The following is a 16,212-nucleotide window of genomic DNA, read 5'->3' on the forward strand; positions in this document are numbered from 1 at the left end:
TCCTCATGATAAATGAAATTGCTTCTGAGCTGGGGGACAGATGGAAATACGTTGACGACTTGTCCTTGACGGAAATCGTATCTAAGGATTCAAAGACCAATGCTGCTGGTTTCATCGACCAAGTTACCTCAGAGGCGGATGAACTAAACATGGTCGTGAATAAAGACAAATGCTCGGTCACAACATTTTCTTTTCTTCAGAATACTCAACCGTCTTTCAAACCTCCTATCGCTTCCGAGCTAATAAGTTATAAAATAACTTTACTTGGTGTGGTGACTTCTTCTGACCTCTCATGGCGGGAGAATACAAAGGCAATTGTAAAAAAAGCTAACGGCGCAATCCAAATGCTAAAAACACTGAAAAAATTTCGAGTTCCTAAGGACAAGCTGAAACTAATATTTCACACTTTCATCCGCCCCTTAGTTGAATATGCTTGTCCGGTTTGGCACTTTGCCCTTACCCAGGATGAAATTGATAAAATAGAACGAGTTCAGAAGAGATCACTGCAAATCATTTATGGCGGATCCCCTCTACCTTACTCCTTTTACCTCAAGGAATTTAAACTTGAATCCCTTTTTTCCCGCCGAGGAAAATTATGCCAAAGATTTGGCTCCACCCTCCTTCAACATCCCATCTACCGATCATTCCTTCCCCCACCTTTTGTCCCTATAAGATCTCGTCCCCCCAGGGAAGTGGCTGAGAAAGTTCCAAAACTAACCCCAGTCCACTGTAACACCATGCGCTACAGTAAAAGCTTTGTGCCAAGCTTTGTCAAATATTACAATGATCTCTAGCGTTTTTATTGTTTAGTTTATTTTTATCCTGACGAAGTTTTATCAGACAATTTTATTCTCAATCTCAAGTGTTTTATCCTTTAGTTTATTTTTATCCTGACGAAGTTTTATCAGACAACTTTATTTTGCTAATTATGACTAAGAGACATCATATTTGGGCTTTGCCCACGAGATCTATATCTTGTTTTTGAATTAAATAAATTTGATTTTGAATTTAAGAACCAAGTACATCAACTGTGAAACCTGATCAACGAAGAAAAAATAAAAATTCCAAACGGGTCACAGCAGAACAACTTGGATTTGTCCATGATCACATCAAGTCTTTTCCGGCGGTCGAGAGTCACTATTGTCGCAAGAGCACAAAAAACTCTATTTGGATGCGAATCTTTCATTGCGGAAAATGTATGATCTGTATAAGGAAAAATGTAAGGAAGAGAAGAAATTAGCCTTTGCATTAGAAACTTACCGTCTTCAGTTCAAGAAGTTCAACCTTGGGTTTCACAGGCCTAAAAAAGACCAGTGTGGACTTTGTCTTAGGTATAACCAGCTCGCAGACAAATCAGAAAAAGATGTGAAGCAGTATGAAGAACACCAGGAAAGAAAGGCCAAAGCGCGAGCTTTGAAAAACAAAATCGTTCGGAAGATTAAAGAAGAAGAGGAGGGCTTTGAAAAGGCTACGTTCATTAATTTTGATCTTCAACGCGTTCTCGAAACCCCGAAAAGGCCAGTTGGTCCTATATTCTACAAGTGAAAGCTTGCTTGCTATAACTTAACCCTATACAATATGAATAGCCACGCCGGATTTTGTAATATCTGGTGTGAAACAGATGGACAAAGAGGAGCAAACGAGGTTGCATCGATAGTGTTTGATGCTGTTTCGAATGACAAAGATCATTCTGACTTCTACTTTGTGTCTGACTCTTGCGGAGGTCAGAATCAAAATCAATTTTTTTCTGGAATGTGCTTATGGGCAATCCGCACCTTACATCATGTCCGATCGAATACTCACGTCTATTTGGAAAAGGAGCACACAGAACAAGAGGGGGATATTATACAAAGTACCATTGAGCAAGCTTCCAGGCATACCTCTATAAATGCTCAAGTTGAATGGAAAAACATTCGCATTTTAGCGAGGTGGAACAATCCGTATACTGTGAGAACACTCGATCATTCCTATTTCAAGGACTTCAAGAAGCTGACTGGCCAGGCCGTAAAGAACGTTAAGGTGAACACTTGGGGAGAAAAAGTTAAGTGGCTTGATATCAAAGTTCTCCGTTACACAGTGGACGATGCGGCTAAAATATTCTATAGCTACGATTACAGCGGGGAATACAAGGCAATTGATGTTGACAAGGTAAAACGATCAGTTGGACAGAGTGGGACAATGTTAAGCTTGATGCCAGTTTACGAGAAAAAGTTGATGCAAAATTTAAAGACTTGCTTTCACTGTGCGAACAACGGCTGATCCATGCAGACTTCCATGCATTCTACCGAAACCTTCCCCATGGCAAAGCCGTGAAGGATGTCCTACAAGACAGTGATATTGACGACGAAAGTTACAACGGAGAGTAATGCGAATTTGTGCCCTCCTTTGATAATTTTATTGAAGCTTTATTGTACTCTTTTTTAATATTTGAAGCAAAATTACACAAACTTATTCAAAAATCACTTGGTCTTAACTAAAGGAAATGTTGTAGAATGACCAGAACCAAAGGGCATATCTGGTTTTTCTAGTGTTCTAATAACTTTTCAAAGTTTTACTATTCACCAATCGATTTCTCGTAGTGAAGAACCAAAAAATACATTGCGACTACGTCATTAGAAAAAAAATATCTTCTTAAAAACTGCTTCACAAACCTTGTTTTTGCTCTCCTGTAAAATTTGTAAAATGTTAGATACGCCCTTTGGTTTTGGGCACGACGATATTAAATTTGACTATGGGACCATTGAAAGTAATCTGTTCAGTATAAATTCAAATCAAATGCTGGAATATAACAAAAAGGCTGATGCCAATTGTCTTTTTAAGTTTAAGAAGTTTAAAAAATGGGATTTAAATGAAGGGTCATTTAGCGAACAAATTTCTGTCATAAAGTACCTGATAACAATCTACAATTAAGAATTTTAGGATGAGCACTTTCGGAGGGGAGGGGGTCCACAGGGAAAATTTTCTATGAGGAAGGAAATTTCCAGCCCAGGGAAAATTTTACACAGGAGTGCGGATTTCCTGGCATGATTTAAAAAACGGTCAGAAATTAAATATTAAAAGCAAGTTTTTCCTAATGAAAGTAAGGGGTAGTGTCATGACACTCATGATATGACACGTTATTCAGACTCCAAATATATAAATTTCATTACGTTTAATATTACCCACCAAAGGCTACAAGCCTCAGAAGAAAAGGGGATTTTGATGGATTAAGGGATTTGAAAACAGGGAGCCTGATTTCCGAAAAAGGGAGAAAAAGCCCCAGAAGGTTAATGAATCTTAATGTAAATCAGACTTTCAGATTCAGCCTATCAGTGTATCACTGTGGAGGTTTCGACCTCCTATCTGCAAAAATGTGGAATTGTGTGTTTTTGCCAGAAGACAGGTCACGGATGCTTTTTTATTCGTTTTTCGTTCTAGTGTCCTTTTTTGTGGCCGTAAAGGTTGGAGGGCAACTAAACCGCCTTCCATGACACAATTTGTCTCTTATTTTGTTTTCGAATGTTATGATTTGAGATAAATGTGACAAAAAAACTCCATCAACTTCAAGCGAGTGATATTCTACCTAGACGGGCGAAGTAGATTTAATGATAAGATGTTGAAACGACGAAGTGAGGATTTTGGCTAGGAGACATACAGTTCCAAGAGAGAAGGCAGTGTAGTCAGTGCTTTGGGGAAAGTCTGATAGTAAGTATTCATTTTAGTTTATTAATATTGATAACTCATGTCTTATGTTTCCCAAAATGTTTAATAGAACGTATTTTTGTAAAATAAAAAGAAGTTTTCTTGGTTCCAATGTAGTGGCTCACCCCTCCTGGAGGAAACGCTAAAAAGTTCTCAAAAATAATAAGTTTAAACTACCTTCTTATGTAATTTCTAAGAGTAGGTGAATTGGTAAAATTCTACTTTAGCTACTTTTGACTATCTTGGAATGGGGTTAGACTAGGAAAATGAAAGTTTCAGGGATGGGTCTACAGGCCAAAGTATGTCCCGGGATGGTATTTTGAAGTACCTACTTCCACTCCTTCTCCTTCTAGAGGGCCCTGAAATTTACCTACATAACAGGTGTACCCATTGAAATTTTGACAAAACAACATTTTACCTTAATTTTCAGTTATCAGTTTCTTTGGCTTTAGCTCTGAAAATGCAATTTCAGTTTTTTGAGCAGAATTTTCAGCCATATCAATGTTTTATTTCCAAAGTTTAGGAAATGTATTTGCATATCTTTAAAACCTTATAAATTGTGATTGAGCAAAGCTTTGAAGCTGAAAACAATTTTGTTATGCTTCTTTTAAGCAGAAGATCTATTTGCAAGATTTCACTTTTATAACCCACAGATTTTTAAAGGTCATCAAAGGTCAGGACCCTCTAGAGGGAGAAGGAGTGGAGGTAGGTACTTGAAAATACTTTCCCGGGATATACTTTAGCCTGTAGACCCATCCCTGAAAGTTTCATTTTCCTAACCTAACCCCTTTCCAAGATAGTCATAAGTAGCTAAAGTAGAATTTTACCGGTGAATTTACTTTACCCCCCCCCCTTAATGCTTAAACAAATAGCTCAAACTATATACTCTCCACGCATTTCAGACATAGCAGATAATAAGTAATTCAATGGCACTATTTTATTTGTATATCATGTTTCAGAAAATGCATGAATATATATAATTTGGGCTATCATTAGGTAGGGGATAAATTAAGCCAAGAGCTCTTAGGAAACCCCTATGCCTTCCCAAGGCCAGAACATAATTTGCGCTTTGCTGAAAAAAATGCAAATGAATGTGCATTGTCAGTTTACTATACATATACTGATATTTAATAATTAGAATGTTAATATTATTTAACCTATTAAAGTTATAAAAGTAAAAACAATCATATTTATATGGTATCAAGTTTTCTAGTTCAGGGAAGACATAGGGGTCTTGAGCCCTAGTCATGTTAATTTCTGCTCATTTTGAGTTTGACTCGGTTATTTATTGTAATTTCTGTTCATTTTAGGTTTAATTTATTTATCGATGCTGATTTCTGGTAGTTTCACGCTTGGTACATTATTTGATTTTATTTTTTTGCTGATTTTTGGTTTAATGGAGTTCTTTACTTTTCTTTGAAAAACTTATTTTGTGGAAAAAAAATTAATTGATTATATCCTATCCACTAGATGATATGGGATGCTCGAGGATATTAATCATTTAGCTAGTAGGTTTTCAAGTTATTCAAAATTCTGATATTATTCACTAAATTAGACGCAAGAATTACAAGACCTTCTGGACGATAAGACATGAGGAACATGGACGCTCATAAACTGAATTTTAGGGGGGCTCACCTGGTCTAATCGGCACTTCCAGTCCTGTATAATTATGCACATTGCGTATAACAGCATTATGCTAAGTTTATTCCATGTTTCTTGATTTGTTTCTTGTATTTGAACAACGTTACAAAAAAAAAAATAGTAATAGAAATATTGAATAAAATATGATTTGAAATAATTGTAAAATGTAAACAACAATGAATGGAAACATAATAATATGATTAATAGAAAAATGCTAGATAATATTTTAAAAATTAATAATTTCATTGTTTTGCATTTTCTTTTAGTTTTTTTACATATCCTAGGGCTGTATCTAAGACCAATGGGGGGAGATACAGTATCAGTAAAGTAACCATGATATTTTTAAAATCCAAAAGAGGAGCCTAGTCTAATGTTGGTCAACTACTATTATTTTATTTGTACGTTTTCTCGAGATGTGGTCAACATCTAGAGAAAACAAAATTAAACGTTGCTTTAAAACTAATGTGTGTATGTTTAGACCTCAGTATGGTTATAAGCCTACAAATTTTATTTAGCTGTTGCAGAATGTGATTCTTCATATGAGAATTTTGTATGTGACATTGCTTCAAATAAGTAAACTTAAACACGTGAATTTTGTAATATTAATCAGAGTAGTATTATTGACTTTACAAAGAGATTTAATAAAAATGAAGTTACACTATATTGTAGAAAATGTGACCCTGACTTTGCACGTCAAGACGAATACAAGTTGAATCCTGACGAGCTGTTACCACTTATCGTTTCTGATGACTACCTATACGTAGGAGAAGAAAACTAAAAGACATAGTGTTTTATATGTAGACAAATTTTATTAATAAGCAATTTACATACATTTTTAAAGTATTTCACTTTTAGGGCATCGAAATTTATATTATAGAGGTAGGAAAGAAAATTTTCAACTAAAAAGTCGTTCAATCAAGGATTGTCGCCATAAGTTTTGAGGAATTCCATGTAAGTATTTCCATGACTTCGAAAAGCGAAATATAGCAGCGCATGAAAACCACAGCTTTTCTTTGATAGATCATGTACCCGCTTCCGATTTTGAATAATGGATTTTCCGCTCTGCTCAAAAAGATTTAATATGAGGTATGTAGAATGTATACGGTAGGCCAAGCGTATCAAAAATTTTAAATTGCTTCTTGTTTGAAAGATACATAACCAATGCTGCCTAGTCATTACAGTCGATGGACTGCTATTAACAATAATTAGGGTATTGTCAATTGTCAATTCATAAAGATTGTATTGTCAATTCATAAAAGGTCATACAAGATTTATCACATGATAAATTGTAGAGAGAGGTCTCATTTGCTGTACCGACAAGCGATGAAAGTCCAAACAGTTCAAATTTATGCGGGGAATCTGTCCATGATCCAACAGCGATAGCACTTTTTACATTATCCAATTCCATTTTTGACGGAACTTTGCCATTGATAATTGACGAATCAGTATAGGTACGTTTACCTGTAGCAATATGGCGCCGATTCGTGATTGTATGAGGCACGAGCAATTTGATATTATTTCCAGAAGCTCTTAATTTTTCAATTGCCAAAGCCACAGAACTCATAACTTGTTTTTTTCGTACATGGAGTATTGCCGAGGTAAGAGAGACTGTTACATCGGGTGCAGCGTCCAATACTTTTCGCATAATGTAATTGGCCGGTACGATTTGTAGTTTTACATCAATCTTTACATTAGGAGGTAGCCATTGAGGTATATTAAATATTTCATGATTTAGTTTCCAAACTAATTTTTTATATTTATATCCAATGGTCATACACCTCAACTGCTTATAAGATAATAGAGTCATCAACATGAGTTGTACATAACATATATTGTTTTCAAGATTATTGCTCGTGCTCACCAATGTACTATTTATATAGACACTTATTTGTCGAAATAAATTGTGTAGTGCGTAATTTTCGTAGGATAACCCCTCGGAGGCACCTGGTTTTTCATTGTTCAATTTTTTAACAATGACATTTAAATCTATAAATGTCGAATTCAAATCGATAAAGTAGTCTTCAATAGAATAATTTTGAAAATGGACGTTTTCAGAGAGTGGTTGTTGCGGACAAAATTTTTCAAAGTATCCGTGTTTTAACTGACTTCTACATTTTCTGCGTTGAAAAGATTTAGAGATGAGGTGACTGAAGGGTGAGAATCTTTATTGCGTAAATATGCCATTTTATCTAGGAAGAGTAATCCTTTTCGGATCTTTTTATTTTCTTTGATGCTTTATGCTTCCTGGCTGCCGTGAGATTGATGAGTGATGAGATCTTTCACCTGCTTTTAAAACCTTTTCCGAGTTGTTTCAATCGCTCTCCAAGGGATCGAGCATTCGACCTGTGATTTTGCGAAACAATTTCTTGAATATCTTTCTCAGAGGCCCAATCATGTAATGGAAAGGAAGCGAAATCAGCTGCAACCGGTGTAATATATTTTCGAGCGAAAAAGCTTAGCAAACTTACTGCCGAGACCGTACCCGGACATTGACATACGAACCCTATGATAGTCTATTCCATGGCCCAGCTGTCGTGATTCAAAAGTAGCAACATTGCAATCAATATGTGGACATACAAACTGATTTCTATTAGCCATTTCACTGAATGGGTCGAATAGTGGTGAATGTAGTAATTAGAGGACTTTCCGGAGTGGGAATTGGTATTACCAACTCTTGATCTCTTGACAAAGGCTGCATATAGAAATATACAACTGTCCGAAGAGATTGTTCTTAAATTTGAACGGTAAAACTGACATTGCTGAATTTCTTTTTCATCCTGACCTTTCATATTATTTGAAAGTGAAATGCCGAAGGAAAAGAATTTACTGCAGATTTTGCAAATGTGAGTGTTTCTGAAGACTCTATACTTGGCTTTTTCTTGGCTTTAATTTTCAGCGTTTTCACATTAAATAAACTGAAACTGATAAAAAAGGATGAACAATAATTACACCTTAAGTGAGAAGTTACAGAATAGGGTATTGTTTGAAGATAAATAGAGTACGTCTATTTTTGTTGTATTTGGGATCTATATCCTCCTGTTGTTCTAGATCATGAAGTGTAAGGAATTGATGATTATATCTTATGTAAACATCCTAGAATTCAGCATAGTTTGCTTAGAATTTTTAATTGGCTCATTCTTATTGTTATACGAGAAATATGGTTTTATTTACTTTCCAATTTGATATATAATTCAAAGTTAGTATAATTATTTCCATAGTTTTAGTTGATTGATTTTATTTGGGCCGTTGTTGAATTGTTTGACCCACTGTTCCACAATTTTTAAATTTACTTTGCTACATTTATTGATTTCCAATTATTTTTGTCATGATTTATTGATCTCTGATTTCACCATTTGCTGTGTCTGCTTATTTCGACCAACATGTTTGTTTACACCAAAATCCCAACCCTTTCAGTCGCGAGATCCGTAGCAAGAGGTATAACTATAATGAAAATTTGGTAGCCCATTTGCAGTTTGTGCATCCCAGCCATTTTAATTGTAAGCTGTTTGTTAAGACGCTTGATTGTATTAGAAAAATTTATCTTCGTATCAACTCTCGTATTTGTGACAAAAAAATAAATCTCGTAAAACTAAAAAAATCAGGACAATTCGATCGCGAGTGATGAGAACATGAAAATTGATGAAAAGATAAAACTATTTACTTTAATGTTAGTGACGAGAAGTTTTCACCCGTTGAGGGAAATTAATGAAAAGGTAAAACTACTTACTTTTAATTTTAGTGACGAGAAGTTTTCACCCGTTGAGGACATTCAATGTCATTTGAATTATTCTTGTACTTTAAATTTGAAAAAAAGGAACACTGAAATGTTTTTTTCTAGCTTTAATTCGCCCAAAAATTTGTAATTATTTTAGTACTGAAAATAAAAATTATAAAAAGAGTATGTTTCAATGAAAGCTGAAGAAAAATAAAAAGCCTTTGGCCGCTTCCCTCCAGAAAAAAACCCGAAGGATTTTTATTGTGTTTTATATTCTTTTCATTTACGGCTCAAAATCTACTATTTTGTTTCTTATACTTTTCTCCCACGTTGTCTTGCTTATATATTGTGTACATAAATAATTTCAAAATGAATATAAGTTTCGTGAATTTTAGTTTTTTCTGGTTCACGATTAAAAGGGTATGTTCTAATTAAAAATTTTCGACCAAATTTGAATACTTAGTCTAAATTATAGATGCTGTAATTTTTTTTAGTAAGCCCTTAAAAATATGTTTACTACAGAATTTCGGTTGGAAAAATCCTCAAAAATAAGGGTAATTATTCATATGAACAGAAATTCAGATTTTTCCACGGAACTCTGTTTATATGTAATGAGGTATATTTACGTAAATTTCAGCTACTGGCTGAAATTGTTTGAATGTTTTCTGCTTACTTGGATGTGATTCAAAGGTACCACTAGTATGCGCGCACAGGATTTTTCTAAAGTAGTGGGAGAACAAATTGGCATAAAAGACAAGCTGTTGTAGTATGAACAGGTCTGTCTCGATTGGCTAATTTTCTGCATGACTGGCTTATTTTGATGGTGACTGGCGGGTAAATGGCTTGTGTTACCCGTTTGTTTGTGTTGTGGCCTTGGCTTGTCTTTGCATTCAAACAAAGGATGTTGATAAAAATTGGTTTTTCTATCGGAACAAAATATTTCCACCGCCATTTCCTTCTGATGTTTATTTTTATACAGGCTTCACGGCTTCGTCACAAGTTATAATATGCCGCTAGTCCTGTTACCCTGCTAATTTATTTTATGGTGTTTAATATTAATTTGTGATGATCAATAGTGTCAAATGCTTTTTTATGTCTGATAATGATGCTGCCGGTATTAAGTCATTATCAAATGCATTATTCACCCAATCAACCAATTTTAAAACGGCAAGATCCGTTGAAAGTCCTTTCCAAAAACAGAACTGCGTTTTGCTAAGTGTATCCTGCTCCTGGAGGTAATTATATATTCTTGATAAGTAAATGTTGAGTATAAGAATAAATAGATATGTAGATGTAGATGAGACCAAACGTTTACCATGAAATAAAAGTTCGAATTCACTGATCGTCGATCAGTTTTGAATAGTGGATGCCCTTCTCTAGGAGAAATCCATAATTCTGCTTGACGATCCGTCGCTATATGGAATTGCCTCCCAATAGGTGTAATCCCAGAAAATTCGTCTTTTGAGGCGTTCAAGAAAAAGTATTAACAAATGTAACATTTGGAATATCATAACACTTTTTTTAAAGCTTTGAAGAAAAGAAAAAAGGCTAAATACCCCTAACTACCCTTGAAAGCCATTTTAAAAAGAAACTTTGAAGATTTCCATGGAAATGACCATAGCAGAAGCTTTGAGCCTTGGTAAGGATCAAAGAGGAGTCTTTGAGTATTTTGACCACAAGTGACTTATTTTTGCCACTTTTTTAAATTTGGTAATTTTTGTGAGCATTTGGAAATCGAAGCTTAAACTCAATAACTGATACTAAGCGTCCTAACATTTTGCTTGGATTAAAAGTGACATTAGGATGAAAATTTCAGTATCATCCGGGAGCTACTTCAATCTGCATATTATTTCATTTAATTACATTTAAAACGGATGAGCTTTTCATTTTTTACCTAAGAAAATAGCTAGCACTTCATTTTTCTTCATACCGAATAAACTATTAAGTGTTCTTTGTTTCATTGTAATTGGAAGTGTTCTCATGTGAAGTGTTCATCATGTATTTTTCAATTTGATAAATTTACTCCTTTAAGATGCATTTTATAGTTTGACTGATATACAACATACACCCTTTTAAACATCCGCCTAAATAGTAGTGTTTAATTTAGTTTCATACTTCCAACATTTAAAAGTTGGGGCTGAAATTTTACAATTTGATGAAGAATACAAAGATGGGGAAATAAGTGATAAAACAGGGGTAATTTATTCCATAAGGACACCATCCATTGAATCAGTGAAACGCTGGGTATGGCTTCTCTACGAGCCTGCCAAAGATCCATGATAGATGATCAGTGAATTCGAACTTTTATTTCATGGTAAACGTTTGGTCTTACGGGTTTGTCTAAATCATTAATTCGGGGGGAGGTTTTTAAGAGGCTTCCTCCTAGTGTAAAAGATTGCGTGAGCAGATGCCAGAATACCCTGACATCAGTAACAGGTCACAAGCTGACAAATTTTGGGGGAATATCCGTTAAAATTTAGCACAGGGAATAAAGAAATAAAAGTAACGACGATAATATGTAAGCAGCTACCATTTCCTTTTATTCTAGGAGCAGAGGCTATAAGAAAATATGGGATCGTATGGGAACCCCTAACTGATAAACCATAAGCCAGCCAAACGAAACTAATAGGCAAATTTGCGTAACAACAGATAAAGAGAGTGACGATTCGGATTATAACTTAAAAATAAACGAAAAAACCACAATAGAAGGGGGAACAACAGCTCAAGTACTAGCGACATTAAATACAAAAAAAAACAGAAAGGTTAAAACAATGGATGTCGTGATAGGGGGATCATGGGGGATCGCCCTCGAAGAATCTCCCACAATTTTTGTGGAAAATCAAGTTATTAAAATTGATGCTGGTATCCCATATTTAAAATTATCCAATCTAAGTAATAATAAAGTAAAGCTAAACGAAATAGCACTAGGATCGGCGCAAAAACTTCAAATACAGAAATAACATCACTAGGAAGCCCGGAATCAAGCATAAATGTTACAAGCCACGAGCAAATGTCGTCAAAAAGTATGGAATGACAAAAACTGAATCTTTTCAACAATTTAATTTAGAACATTTACCGAAAAATATAAAAACCCAGATGGGAAATGTTCTTTGGGACTTTAGATGGACATTCGCCAGACACAAAGCGGATTACGGATTAACTCACTTAATCACGCGCGCAAAATACCAACACAGGGGCTTCCCATTAAGAAAACATCGCATAATACAACTTATCATTTAAAACCATGGCTAGAGGACCAAATAAAGGAAATGAAAGAACAAGGTATCATTAAAGAGAGTGTTAGCGAGTGGTGTTTTCCACTAGTGAGAGTCAGAAAAAAAAGACAATACCTTTTGATTATGCATAGATTTTAGAGCGCTAAATGCAGTCACGTTAAAAGATGTTTTGAAATTACCACGAATTGATACGATATTAGATTCTCTGGGAGGTTCAAAATACTACACTAGTTTTGATCTTATAGCGGGATATTGGCAAATAGCCGTAGACCCAGAAACTAACCACAAGGCAACAGTAATGTTAGATGATGGAAGGACGTTTATATTTGAACGTATGCCTTCTGGGTTATCATTTAGTCCAAACTGTTTTAGTCGACTAATGAATTTGGTGTTAAAAGATAATGAACCAGAAAGGAAAAAATATACCTAGGCTTACTTAGATGATGTAATTTTTTTACTGAAAATCTGGAAGACCATTTAATTGGACTTAGAAGAATGCTGTATAAATTTGAAAAAGCAGGCTTAAAATTAAAACCAGAAAAGCTAGTTAAAACCAAAACATTAGTACCAAAATTAGTTTTTATTTGACATCTGATGAGCCAGGGTACTATTTCACCGAATGCGGAATATTTATGGTCAAAGAACAATTATCACCATCAAAAGATAAAAAAAGTTGCAGATCAGTGTGCGGTTCGTTAAGTTATTTTCAACGATATATTAAAATTATGCGACAATAGTACAACCCTTGACCAACCTTTTGAAAAAATGAGACGAATTCCAATGTCAATTGGACGCAATACAAGCACTGAATGAAATAAAAAGGCGATTATTACAGGCGCCAATACTTAAACTACCAGATTTGTCACAAGACTTCTGCTTACAAACAGATGCTTCGGGGCACGGAATTGCTGCCATATTATTAAATATAAATTCCGAAAGGATAAAATCAATAGCCCAGCCATCAGGTCGCTGACAGTTTCAGAAAGAAAATATTCAACGGTTGAAAGAGAATGCCTAGCAGTTTTAGTTTTTAGAGAATATTTTCGCCAATTTTTGCTTGCAAAAAAGTTCATTTTACGCGTAGATAAAAAATCACTAATTTGGTTACATATGATGCAAAATACTGCAGCGCGGCTGACAATATGAATACTACGTTTTCAAGCGTATTCATATACCCCAATATATATAAAGGGCCGTACAAACATTCTACCAGACTATTTATTACGGAACCCAGATACGGAAGGAAATTTAATACCCGCCATCCAAGACGAACTGGGTGGGGTGGAAATACTATCTAATGGAAATATTTCGAATCATCAAGATAAAGATGATTTTTGTTCAGCCATGAAATCCTTTTTATTAAACGGAACAGAGCTGCCGGAACACTTCAAATATTTTTGAAGGATTTAGATAATTTTGATCCTGATGAAAGTAAAAATCTTTTGATAAGATAATCCAGAGATCCACAAGAATATAGAAAAAACGACTTAAAAATTATTCCAGTAATTCCAAAATCGCTGGAAAAAGAAATGTTACAGATGGCATATCAATCAATCAATCAATTATTTATTACACACAACTACAAGACAACAAGTAATACAAGTGGAGTATAAACATAATAATAAAAAACAAAACAAAAAAGAACTCAACAAACACTAGTAATTAAATTAAACTAAGAAAAGAACTGTAAAAGACCGTTGTCAGCGCCAATATTACAAAATACACCTGCAGAAAGCTTTTTGTGTAGGTCACCGAGCTTTTGAGTTACATCCGTAACATAGAAATTTTGAACTAGATACCGATTTCTAGTCCATGGCGGCAGAGAAAGAAGAAATTCGCAAAATTCGAAATATGTAACTTTAATCTTTTTTAAATCCTTTAGCTTAAGAACAGAATGAACACCCGAAAAATAAAGCACAGAATGATCAGAAAAGGTCGGAAATAAGCGCCAAGAGCTCTTCTGTTATATTTTCCACGGTTTCCTACAATTTTTGAATAACTGAACTGAATTTTTCTTACTGAATCAGCAACAATCTGTTTACGAAAGAGAGCTAGAGAATTAGAAACAGTAATACCAAGCCACCGAAAGGAAGAGAAAGAAAGTACAGAAAATTCATTACATACCAGAGGAGCAGACGAAGACAGATTATAAGAAAAGAATTCACACTTGTCAAGATTCAGGGATAGACAAATATTTAGGAAAGACTGAGAAACTAAGGAAACCATCGCAGAAAGAGCAGACTTAGTACTATTAATCTAAAGAATGTCATCAGCATAGGTAATGTAGGAAATATCAATAGAACCAGAAAAATAAGTGCCTGAGATCTTTTCCAGAACAGTAGAAATACAAATTTTGAAAAGGGTTGGTGATAAAACACCTCCCTGCCTAAGACCACGAAGCACTTTAATAGTTGTTTCTGGAAAAGATTTCAGGCGGAGGTAAGAATTGGAATACCAAAACCGTAGAAGTTAAATAACCGAAAAATTAACACCAGAAAAAGCCAAAGAAAAGAAAAGCTGGTTATGAACAACAGAATCAAAAGCCTTTGAAAGATCAAGTGCACAGAGATATACGCCTTTACCCTAGAAGAATTAGAAAGTAGAATAGAAGAAAGGACACGATCAGCATGTTGGCACCCCACACCAGGTCTGAAACCAAGTTGATTTTCACCAAAGAAAGAAATATTTCGAGTTAAATTAGGTAAAAGAATATACTCGAAGACCTTGCTAATATTGCAAGAAACAGAAACTGGACGGTAAGAAGAGCAATCTGTTAGCGGTTTACCTCTTTTTAAAATTAAAGTCAAGCTGCCACACAAAAAGCTTTCCGGGACGACAGAAGATGCCAAGCATATTTAAAACAAAAGCGCAAGATTTGACACAAGTTCAGCACATGGGGGAGTTAGATGCATTTTAGAGATACCATCAGCATCAATAGATTTTGACTTAAGATGATTCAAAGCATTCAAAACTTCACAACGCGATATATGCAAAAGAAAGCGCTGACTTAGAAATCTAGGGACAATTTTAACAAACGCTTAACCAAACTTTCTATGAACAGAATAATTCAAAATGGAGAAAATCTTCGAATAATATGCATGCCAAGAACTTGGTGGAATAGCATTACTACTTACATCAGAATCATCTGTTTTACTTGAATTAAATACTTCCCTTCAATCTTTAGGCGAAGATGGAAAATCAAGCCGTCGGTATCGGACACTTTTTAGATACTTCTTAAATTCTAATTTTGTTTTCTGATTAATAAGAAAAACATTAATGGATCTAGGCCGACCACATTCTATAAAAACGTTTAGCCAACATTTAGCTTTATTTTTACAGGCCTTAAGGTTAGGGTCAAGTGACCAAAGAGGCTTTTGAGTATTCTTTCGGATTCGCTTTACTGGGACAGAAATTTTTTCAGCTTCTTTCATAGCAGAGAGGATAGAATGATAATATCGGTCCATTTCATATTTAGCATAAACAAAATTCTGACTACACTACAAAAGCTGATAAGGAACATAAATCGTACTTAGAAGTGAAGCCAATGTTATAAGATAAACAGAAAAATTCGCATCATTCCAATCAGGCTTATAAAACCATTTAGAACGTACACCATGACTCTTAGAAATACTCCCAGAACAAACAACAGACTTTTATAAACAATAAAACACCAGAAGGTGATCAAGTTCGTTCTCGGCAAAATGAATCGTAACTGGCGAGTAGACAAGAGCTGCAGAACAAATTACGTAATCAATGTCTGATTTACCACCAGAATGGTGAATATACATATAATCATGGGACTTCCGAACAATTTTATAAGCCAGGAGAGAATCAAAAAGCTGACCATTCCTTACATTATCAGAAACCAGATCGGTATTAAAATCACCAGCAATAACAAAATGCAACCCTTTATCCGATATCTTTTGAATTAAAGTTTTA

The sequence above is a fragment of the Artemia sp. Qi Xiang Cuo genome, chromosome 4 (assembly GCF_049724085.1).
Source record: "Artemia sp. Qi Xiang Cuo chromosome 4, ASM4972408v1, whole genome shotgun sequence".
Taxonomy (NCBI): Eukaryota; Metazoa; Arthropoda; class Branchiopoda; order Anostraca; family Artemiidae; genus Artemia; species Artemia sp. Qi Xiang Cuo.